This window comes from Arachis ipaensis, chromosome B03 (assembly GCF_000816755.2).
Source record: "Arachis ipaensis cultivar K30076 chromosome B03, Araip1.1, whole genome shotgun sequence".
NCBI classification, from domain to species: domain Eukaryota; kingdom Viridiplantae; phylum Streptophyta; class Magnoliopsida; order Fabales; family Fabaceae; genus Arachis; species Arachis ipaensis.
Window position 1 is genome coordinate 132,639,665 of NC_029787.2, and position 9,227 is coordinate 132,648,891.

The window sequence follows — 9,227 nt, forward strand, 5'->3', positions numbered from 1 at the left end:
TTAAGCTACATTATTTTTTAATATAATAATTTTAATTTTAATAGGAAATGAGAAATGAGAAAGAATGCACTAAAGTTCCACGTAGTAGTAAGGGAGAAATATTATATCAATTCGATTGTATTATAATTAATGATTTACTTTGTCCAAAGTCAAAGACAAAAGAGTGTGATGTATGTTGCAATATTAATGAGATACGTAGCTTGGAACAAATAATGGTCCAAGTCAGGGGTCGTCTCATCATCTCAATTCTTAAATGCGTGACCATAATTAAAGAGACACAATGCAATATGAATAATGAAAGTGGGTTCCACGCTAAAGAAAAAATAATGATTCATGATTGTCTACTCAAGAATAGATAGATTGTAGGGTCGACGAACACATGATTTAAGTTCAAATTGTATCACAATTTTGTAAAGTATGTTTGATTTCATATTCGTTCCTTGTACAACTCGATTATTCAATTATATATTATATGATCTGTGGGTTCATTATAAATAATGCATGGATCGGATGACATTAATTAATTCATTCATGCATGTTAATTAGATCTCATTAAATTGAACAAGCTAAGTCTTTAAATTTTACAACTTTAATTTAATTGGTTACTACTGAAGGATTTTATTATAACTCGGCTTTGTTAAATGATTCTTTTATTATTAATTCGTCACTTTTTAGCACACATCACATAATTTTGTTGCCGCAACAACGAGTTAAATCTCAATTTGTCCCATGAAATTTGGTCTGATGCTCAGAATGACTTTCACAATTTTATTGTCCCAATTAGAACCTCCAAATTTATTATTGTGGCTCCAACTTGTCTCTACGATCATTTCCGTCACCGGAATGTTGATCTAGCGCAATTGCATGACATGGTAGACACTACTTAAACGACGGCGCATTGGTTTCGCGCACAAACCCTTTGAAAACTACGTAGTGTAAGAGTTTTCTTGATGTTTGGCAATTTATGATCGTCGTAGTGGAAAGAAAGAGAGTTTTAACTCACAAAAAACTGAAACGATGTGATTTCTAAAATATTTGGGCGCAAAATCAATGTGCCGTCGTTTAAGTACTGTCCATCGTGTCATGCAATTGCATTAAATCAGCATTCTGGTGACGGAAATAATCGCAGGGGCAAATTGGAACCACAATTACAAATTTGGGATTCTAATGGAGACCAACGAAATTGTGGAGTCATTTTGAGCATCAAACTAAATTTCAAAGACCAAATTAAGATTTAACTCCCGCAACAACACTATAAGATTTTCTTTGCTGGGGTTCTCACCCTCCTTCAAGAACCAAAAACTTGTATTTTCTAATATTTTAGTCAAATTTCACTTTTGTTTCTGGTGTGTCCGTTATAATTTGACGAACGAGACACTCGAGTAATGAGCTATAATAATTCGACTTATTAATGCATAGTCAGATTATAAATATTTATTCATTATCTTAAACTCCAAATTATAGTATTACGATTCATTTTATAACTGATTAATATCACGATTCATCTCATTCACTGATCATCACTTATATACACTAATCAAAATGTTTTTTGCAGATATTCTTCTCGCCTTAAAGACGGTGTTTGAAGTACTGAAGGTTTTCTGTTTTTAAAAAGTTTTATATTTTTGAGTGTTTACTTTTTGATATTTTGGTAATTACATTTCAATGTTCTCAAAATAATTCTGTCAGAGTTATAATTATGCATAACTGAATAAACATGTTTAACTTAGTTCTTCATATTCTTATTTGTTAGAAATATAATTATGTTGTTTTTTTTATCAACTCTTAAACGATTAATTTTATGACATAATATCAAAATTTTATACCTGAATCAAAAATTTGATTCTTAATAAATTTTAAAATATTAAAAAATAGCATAAAAAAAAAACTGTCTATACGAAAATAAAAAAACTAGCTAATACGTCGAATAACAAATTGTGACCGCCGTTAATGAATATAAGTCAAACCAATAGAAAAATTAAATACACAACTCATTTCACGCATATTTAAGAGTCGATCATATTTTATTATAGTCATGGTTTTGAAAATTGAATTGGGTCAGCCAATCAAACTAATTCAATCGGAAACTAACGATGAAAACAGTTTGGTTCAATGTTTAAAATCATAAATTTAAAAATCCTTCGTCATGAATTTTTGTGTTGAGCAAAAGTTGAGAAAAAGACATCATACGAAAAATCTAAGGATGAGGTGGTGGTGGATGAAAGGTGAGAAACAAAGAAACTTCCTAAGACAGGTAGGAGAAGAGATAAAGTGGGATGGGAATAGAAGCGCAGAAGAGATGTAGAGAGGGATGGCAGAAGTTATTAGAAGAACAGCAAAAGAAAATTTTGGTGAATCTAAAGGAATAGGACCAATAGATAATGAGTCCTGGTGGTGGAATGCGAGTGTACAAGAAAAGATAAAGATAAAAAGGGAGTGCTTTAAAGAGTGGGTTTTATGCTGCAATGCAGATAATTGGGAAAAATATAAGACAGCTAAAAAAGAGATAAAAATGGTTGTAAGTGAAGCTAGAACAAGAGCATATGAGGGTCTCTACCAGTCTTTGGGCACGAAAGAAGGGGAAAAAGGTATATATATATATTGGCTGTAAGTAAAGCAAGAACAAGAGCATATGAGGGTCTCTACCAATCTTTACACGAAGGAAGGACAAAAAGGTATATATATAATCGCAAAGAGCCGTGAAAGAAGAACGAGAGATTTGGATCAGGTTAAGTGTATAAAGGATAAGGATGGAGAGGTGCTGGTTCAAGAGGAGAAGATTAATGGAAGGTGGTAGAGCTACTTCTACGAGTTATTTAATGAATGACATAAGACTCTTCTGAGCCTTGGTCAGTTATGGACAAGAGAAGAAGATCAAAACTTTGACTACTATCGAAAGATTCGAGACTTCGAGGTAAAAGAAGCTCTAAAACAGATGAAAAATGACAGGACAGTAGGACCTGATAATATCCCGATTGAGGTTTGGAAGGGCCTTGGAGGAAAAGGCATCAAGTGGTTAACCAAGCTTTTTAATGAGATTTTAAGGTCAAAGAAGATGTCTAATGAGTGGAGAAAGAGCACATTGATACCTCTCTACAAGAATAAGGGGGATATACAAAGTTGTGGAAACTATAAAGGGATCAAGCTCATGAGCCATACCATGAAGTTATAGGAAAAGGTAATAGAACAGAGGTTGAGAAAAGAGACACAATTAATAGAAAACCAATTTGGATTTATGCCAGACAAATCCATCACCGAAGCGATATACCTGTTAAGAAGGATAATGGAGAGGTATTGTAGTAATAAAAGGGATCTACATATGGTTTTTATTGACTTGGAAAAAGCATACGATAGGATGCCAATGGAGGTCTTATAGAAGGTTTTAGAAAAGAGGAGAGTAAGGATCGAATATATTCGTGCAATTAAAGACATATATGATGGGGTCACAACTAGTGTGAAGACTCAAGGTGGTGTGACAGAGGAATTTCCTATTGGTATAGGATTACACCAGGGATCATCCTTAAGTCCATACTTTTTCACATTAGTCTTGGAAGTACTCACAGAGCACATTCAAGAGCCTGTGCCATGGTGCATGTTTTTTACCGATGATATCGTCCTTATGGAAGAGTCGAGGGAAGACATAAATAAGAAGTTGGACTTATGGAGAGAAGCTCTAGAAGTGTACGATCTGCGTATAAGTCGTAGAAAGACGGAATATATGGAATGTAAGTTCGGTTTGAGAAGGAAAAATCCTAATATAGAGGTGAAGATTGGAGAAAACATCCTACAAAAAGTTAAAAGTTGTAAATACCTTGGGTGCATCATATAGGATAATGGAGAGATTGAGCAGGATGTAAATCATAGGATCCAAGTAGGTTGGTCAAAATGGTAGAGTGCATCTGGTTTTATATGCGACAAACCTTTAAAACTTTAAGGTAAATTCTATCGCACTGCTATAAGATCGGTTATGCTTTATGGTACGGAGTGTTGGGCGGCCAAAGGGGAGCACAAACATAAACTGAGTGTAGCAGAGATGAAGATGTTGAGATGGATGAGTGGTCATACGCGATTGGATAAAATAAGGAACGAAGATATAAGGGAGAGAGTTAGAGTAGCACCCATTGTGGAAAATATGGTAGAATCGCGTCTTAGGTGGTTTGGACATGTGAGAAGAAGACCGACAGAACACCCAGTCGGGAGAGTGGATGAGATGGAAGATGGATAAGAGGTGAAAGGTAGAGGAAGACCTAAGAAGACCATCTATGAGGTGGTCAAACGAGACCTACATGTAAACGGTCTCTCTGTAGACATGATATATGACAGAGCTCAATAGCGTCATTTGATTCATGTAGCCGACCCCACCTAGTGGGACAATGTTTTGTTGTTGTTTGTTTGTTTGTTGTTGTTGTTGTATATGACTTTGGTTGATTACATTTTATGTAGTGCTTTAAATTCAAAAGATATTTTAAGATATATTATTAGATTATAATTATATTTTAAGATGTTTATTTATAATTTATTTATTATTTTATTCTAAAACGATTTTTCTAGTTAAATCACTGTTAGACCGATTGAACTAATAAATCAGTAACTAAACTGGTTTGATGATCAGTCAAATTCTCAGAACCTTGATCATAGTACAATAATGTTGAAGGTTCTAGAAGGCTTAGAGAATGAGGTTGAATCTATGGCCTTCTTTAGCTTTGATTAGTTAAGTCTTAAAACCAGAAATTATAACTTGGCTTCTATTTAGTCTGCGCAGTGAATTATGGAGGAAACAATTCCGTTTTGTCTCATAAAACCGGAAAAACAGAATTGAGCAAAGAAGAAGAAGATGACACAGCCATATATCCTGGTTCAGTTGCCTTGTGCAATACAACCTACATCCAGTCTCTACCACAATATTTGTGAAATTTTCACTATTATTTAAGTATTACATACACAAATTCTCTAGGACTCAACATAATCCTATTTGAGACTCATCAAGCTTCAACGTAAACTTGATTTGGTAATGCAACTACCTAAACTAGACACACTAATTGCTTACCCAACTTAGTAAGGGATACCCACAGGTACTTAATACAACATAGAAATACAACCAAAAGAAAGATATACATTGAAATAGAAAATACAAACAGTAAAATATGAAGGAGATGATGATTCACAGCCTTAACTCTATGCACTGAACTCAACTTCTAAACTCAAAACGTTATTCTTCATCTTGGCAGAGTGCTCCCTTTAGTGTAAGTGCAGTACTTCCAAGACTTCAAATTCTGTTTGTGAGATTTTTCTCTATTCTCTCATTCGGGTTCTCTCTCCTTGAGCTCTAATGAGAATCATTTTTCTTTTTGTACCTTATTCTAAGCCATGGTTAGAATTCTTTCAAAATCAACTTCTTGATTCTTGAATCACATGTCATCCTTCTTTCTCTTTCTTCAATCAACCCAAAAATCAGGGATTTAAAATTTAATTTTGGACTTAACTGAAAAAATTGTAGCAGCAACTAGTGGCTTGTTCAATGAGATTTCCAAATTCACACCTTTAAAAATATGTTTTGATTCCAAGAAACAATGTAAAGCATTGATTCACAACAGAAAAAATTCAACCATCACTTTCTTTTTGAACCTCTAAACTTACTTAACATGCCTTTAATTAATTTGATTGAACATTATTTTCTTGATTTAGTTTCTCTTCCTTTCTTCTTTAGTGTTTGAACTTCAAAAGTGAAGTTCTCTCTCACTGCTGTTTACCCGAAGTGAGCTTAACAAGACTTAGGTTGCTTTACTTTTATTTTATTAGCATTAGGCTTAATCTTGGTTTCATCACTTTGCATTTATCTGCCTTGTGATTCCTTTATTTCAATTGTTTGAGCTGCAATAATATTCATTTGGGCCTGCATATTTAGTCCACATAATCAAAAATTCACTTGACTTATTAATTCAATTAACATGTTTATCATTATCAAAGTGTTATTTATTTTCTTAACTCAACAGATGTTAACCATTTATTAAAACCTGCATAGTCATCATAATGCTATTTTCCTTTCTACTAGCTACTTAATGGTAGAGTAGAATAATGAAAAAAGGAGGTGCAAGCTAAGAGATCGAAGAGGATACGAGAGAATGGATCCTCTTAATTGTTAAAAAAAAAAAATTAAGAGTGTAAAATGTGATATTTAATTTTTTATTATTTTTTCTCTCATATTTATTGTTGGTTCCATTTATAAAACTAATAGTGAGAGATCACATTTTACTCCCTCAATTGTTAAAAAAAATAGAGAATATCCATTTCCAGAATATGAAATATATGTGAGGAAACTGATGAAAATGACTTTGGATATATTAGATTTCGAGAAAAAATAAAACAATCTTGCTATGTTACCAATAGCATTTCTGCCAATTTCTGTTAACTCTTGTTTATAATGGTATTTTATGAAAGTGTCTTTGTGGATGTGTCTAAAAAAATATTTTTTTTATAACTATGTCCAATAAAAATATTTTTATAGATATATTTTCTGAATATATCTCTTTATACATATATTTAAAATATAATAATTAATTATTATTAAATTGACAAATAATATATTTTGGTATCCTATACTTTTACAAAATAAAAACATGCATGGCCATTTGAAATTAAACATTATAGATTTATAACAGACTCCAAGACAACATACATGACCTTAAGGCATCCATATATAGTGTCCGATGCATGCTAACCAAGTACACGACATATATGGATCATCTTTTCCATCATTATAATTTTTCAAAAATATTATTTATATACTAAAATTAATTATTATATATTTTTATGCAGATATATATAATTTAATTTATTTTTAATATATATTTTATATTTTATTATGTATCTTACACTAATTAATGACTAATTTTAGTATACATCTAATATAGTTAATAATTTTTAGTTGTTCCTCGATAAAATAATATTCAAAATAATGAACATAAATGTTATTTAATTAGTACATATATATAATCTGGCAGTGATCATATTGAATTGCAGTTATCATTTGATCACAAATTTGTTAGTATCTAAAATGACTTTTAATTAATTTCTTCAATTAACATGAAAATAATTTTCTTTTGATTTTTTATATAAACATAAAACACATGTATGTAAAGAACTTAATTTCATTATATATGCTATATGTTCTAACATTCTAACAAGATGCGCATAGTGAGTGATATTTGAGCAAAAGAATTGGTTGTTGTGGTCGTAGTGTCATTGTCAAATCTTTGCGTGCTTGTTGCGTAGCTTTTCTTCGTTACTGTGATTGATTAGTGTTTACATCTCAGCACATGGATCATGGATGCTTCTTCTTATTTCTTTTCTTTTCTTTTCTTTTATGTTACGTTGAGCACTCTCTGCTATGGTTGGTAAATGGTAAGATTGAAAAACATAAAAAAGACATAACTGTGAAGAAAAATCCAAAATATACGTGACAATATCTTAAGCTTTTGCTTTTTCAGATCTTTTACGGTGGAAATTAGATTCGCACTTTTTATTTTAATAATAATAATAATAATTCTCTCAATATTGTAAAAATGTTTCAATGACTAGATAAATTAAACATCACCTTGACGTCAGAAGGCCACTATTTTTTTCCCTTGTTGCCATGCTTTATCAACAATTTGCTCTTCAAGTCAAAGGTTCGGGCTGGGCCCATTGTGCACTGTTTTAATGTTGTTGCCGATCCTGAATCCAAAGATTAGTTTAGAGTAAAACCTGAGCAAAAAAAAAAAAAAATGGAACTAAAGACCTGAACAACTTCCAGTCCTGGCTTCAAACCAAAATGCTTCAACTTAATTGGCAAGATCATTACAGACAAAGAGCTCAAGACAGCATACAAAAGTTGGGTTGGAAGCTTTCAATTGATGGGGATTTTGCAGTTAACACAACATACAAAAGTCTCTCAAATTGGCCAGAAAAGATTAAAACTATTTAGACAGAGTTATGGAGTTGGAAGGGATCTCAGCGAGCAAAAGTATTCGTTTGGACAACTATGCATAATAGAGTCATGACAAATCATAGAAAGACAAAATTATTTGGAGAAAATGGGAAATGTCAATTATGTAAAAGGGGGGTCAAGAAGATCTTATGCACGTTTTAAGGGATTGTCCTAAAGTTTCTACCATATGGATAAAACTTATTAAAACATCAGAAACTTGAAGATTTTTCCATCTCAATTGGAAAAACTGGATGAAAGTCAATTTCAGGCAACAGATAGGTAATAATCAGAATTTTGAGTGGAGGGCCATCTTTATTCTAACTACTTGGAGACTATGGTATTGGCGCAATAGAGAAATTCACGAACAAAACTACAAGAGACCACCCAACCTACAAACAGAAATAATTAAACAAGTGACAAAATTAAAGAAGCTATGGAGAGGTCTTACCAGGTTGGCCGCCAAGAAAGGAGAATAGAGAAGCATATCAATTGGAAGCCGCCTCCAGAGGGATGGGTGAAGTTGAACTCAGACGGGGCTGCACAGATAAACCCAGGCAGAAGTGGATGTGGCGATCTTCTGAGGAATAATAAAGGACAGTGGATCGCTGGTTTTTCGCATCGAATTGGAGAAGCGACGGCGTTCACAGCAGAATTATGGGGAGTGGTTAAGGGATTAGAGCTTGCATGGACGATGGGCTTCAGAAAAGTGGTAGTGGAAGTAGATGTTGCGGCGGTTATTCAGGGACTCAACGGAGGAAAGAAATTGGCCTCCCATCCAAATCCTGTAATTAGAAAAGTGAATGAGTGAAAAAGAAAGTATTGGAATTTACGTTTTGTACAAATATATAGAGAAGGCAATAGATGTGCTGATTGCCTAGCAAAAAAGAGTTTAAGTTTAGATGATGATTTTGTGTTTTGAGATTTACCTCCTTTAGATTTAGTTAGTATCATAAGTGATGATGAAACAGGGGCTACCTTATCCCGTTTAATTTGTATTTAGGTCTTTGTTTCTTGGGTTTTCATAACCCCGTTTTAATACAAAAAAAAAAAAAAGAGCTCAAGTTCAAAATCATAAAAAATTCAATATTGGGCATGTGGGGTAATCTCATAGATGTCTCTATCTCATAAGTGGGAAGGAATAAGGTTCTCATTAACTTCAAGGACAGCAGAACGGGAAAGAGATTTTTCAATAATGATCCGTGAAATGCAATAGAGGGAATTTGCTAAACCTACAATAATGGCTCTATGGAGAATTCATCTT

At 32.8% G+C, this 9,227-nt stretch overlaps 1 long non-coding RNA gene across 1 annotated transcript; it reads right to left on the reverse strand.

Moving 5' to 3' along the window:
- On the reverse strand, positions 6,938-9,019 carry LOC110270460. The gene is made up of 4 exons (XR_002360000.1): positions 8,893-9,019; positions 8,415-8,748; positions 7,595-7,713; positions 6,938-7,382 (listed from the first exon to the last, which is right to left on the reverse strand). It is a non-coding gene; the product is annotated as an uncharacterized LOC110270460 (long non-coding RNA).